At 43.4% G+C, this 2,417-nt stretch overlaps 1 pseudogene; it reads left to right on the top strand.

Moving 5' to 3' along the window:
- Window positions 1-445: 445 nt before the first annotated feature.
- Window positions 446-1,530, top strand: LOC119966803 (annotated as a pseudogene).
- The last annotated feature ends 887 nt before the right edge of the window (window positions 1,531-2,417 follow it).

The raw sequence follows: 2,417 nt of genomic DNA, 5'->3' as shown, positions 1-2,417 counted from the left end.
GGTGTGAAGCATATTGGGGTGTTTTATTTTGTTAAAATGTAAGTTATTGTTGGTTTCCGAGACAATAAGAAACTTTCAAGTCTTTGTACTGATGCAGGAAAGAGATGTTTGGTTGCAGATAAATCGCAACTGGAATTTCCTCTCTGAACCTCTCCACCACTCTACCTCATTTTCCTCCATTAAACCCTGTTTAAAATCCACCCTTTGTCAAAGCTTTTGATCAGCTGACCTTATTTGAGTATTATAACACTCCTGTGAAGGGCCTTGGAAATTTGATTACATTAAAAGCTCAATGTATGCAAAGTCATTGTTTAAATATGTCATAAGAATATGCGGTGGAAAGGACAGATGGCATCAAAACATTGTTTAATCCCCGTTAATCCTCAGCATATTCATTCGATAAACTGTAGAGTGTGTTATTTCTGAATTTCCTTTCTCTATTTCACAGATCCTTCATCAAATAATTAAGGAACCATGAGCTGGAGTTTACTCCGCGACGTTTTAAGTGGAGTGAATCAATACTCCACCATCGTGGGGAGAATCTGGTTGAGTGTTATGTTCATATTCCGAGTCCTATCCTATGTGGTGGCCAGCAGAAAGTGTCTGGAACGATGAGCAGAAGGATTTACTTGCAATACAAGGCAAACCGGTTGTGAAACGTGTGTTTTGACTACTTCTTTCCAGTGTCCCATGCAAGACTTTGGGCACTGCAACTTATCTTGGTTTCCACCCCTTCTCTTTTGGTTGTCATGCATGTAGGTTACAGGGAACACAGAGAGAAGAAGTACAAAAAGAAACTGTATGAGACAAAGGGAACATAGATGGTGGTCTTTGGTGGACCTATTTCTTTAGTCTCCTATTCAAACAGGAGTTGAGATAAGTTTCTTGTTCATCATAGTGTGATGTACAACGGGTTCACTATTCCTCACCTTGTGAAGTGTGAGGTCAAGCCTTGCCCAAATGTGGTGGATTGTTTTGTTGGCCGGCCAACCTGAAAAGACCATCTTCCTCTATTTCATGATTGCCTCCTCAGTTTTATGCATCTGCTAAATATCTGCGAGATGAGTTACCTCATCATAAAGCACTGCAGAACGCAATGTGCAGAGAGATCTGTCAGAAAACAAGAAGTTCGAAATATGGACGTGACTCCTTGCACAGGGATCAAGCTCGTCCAAAAGCACTTCAAAATGGTACTTTGAGGTCTACCTTTAGCGTTCAGACGATGTGAAACTCAAAGAAGATCCACACAATTTCTGATATTGCTGATTGAAAGCTGCTTTTAGAACAGAGGCACTATCTGTTTTTTTTAATGAAGTAGACAAACATCAATCAAGTTACTGCCTGGGATTTTTCACAGTATTTTTGAAGAAATGTTTATTATTTTCCTGAAGTGATGGTAGATGTGTAGAACACTACGTTTGTCACAGTTCAATTACACGTAAACCAGAACTAAGCTTTGTTGCAATTGAGGTAAAGGACATCGAGGAAGTTTGAGCAAATGATGATCATTTTCATCACCACAAGTAATGATATTTTAGTGGATTCATCACAAAGTAATGATAATTTTAGTGAATACTGTCATAATATCCAATCATGTCTATAATGAGGTGCAGACAGGCAGTGATTGACACACAGGATGACCAGTAAGCCACATCACAGTGCAGCCAATCACCAGACAGGACACTACCACGGTAAAGCCAGAGGGCACGAGGTTTTTCCACTCTCTCTGCACCCAGCCACTGAGACCGTCAGAGCCCACGAGCGAGCAAGTGCAAACACCATGCCGGTAGCTAGTAAGTCTGGTCAGGCTACTACTCGGTCTCCAGTCAGCTCAGTATAGTGTCGATCCACAGCTGAATATGTTTTTTTTTAAATATAATTTTATTGGAATTTTTTACAGAAAATATAAAACATGACAAACAATGAAATGCAACAAAATAACCTATAATAACTTGTGACACCCCCAGGACCGTATCGGCGCATGTATCACATCCCCCCCCACCCCCAACCCCAATGAACACAAAAGAACTTAAAATATATTAACATTAAATAAACAAACATTAGTAATTGTCGCCCCCCCCTTTTCCTCCCCTTTTCCCTCCCCCCCCCTCCCCACCCCCCCCCCCCCCCCTCCCCCCCCCCCCCCCCCCCCCCCCCCCCCCCCCCCCCCCCCCGGGTTGCTGTGCTACTGTCCCTGTACCCTAACGTTGAGCCAGAAAGTCGAGGAAAAGGCTGCCACCGCCTAAAGAACCCTTTGTACCGACCCTCTCAGGGCGAATTTGACCTTCTCTAGCTTAATGAAACCAGCCATGTCATTGATCCAGGTCTCCACGCTTGGGGGCCTCGCATCCTTACATTGTAGCAAGATCCTTCGCCGGGCTACTAGGGACGCAAGGCCAGTCACACCGGCCTCTTTC

Source organism: Scyliorhinus canicula, chromosome 6 (assembly GCF_902713615.1).
Source record: "Scyliorhinus canicula chromosome 6, sScyCan1.1, whole genome shotgun sequence".
In the NCBI taxonomy this organism is placed as follows: Eukaryota; Metazoa; Chordata; class Chondrichthyes; order Carcharhiniformes; family Scyliorhinidae; genus Scyliorhinus; species Scyliorhinus canicula.
This window is presented reverse-complemented; position numbering and strand designations above follow the sequence as displayed.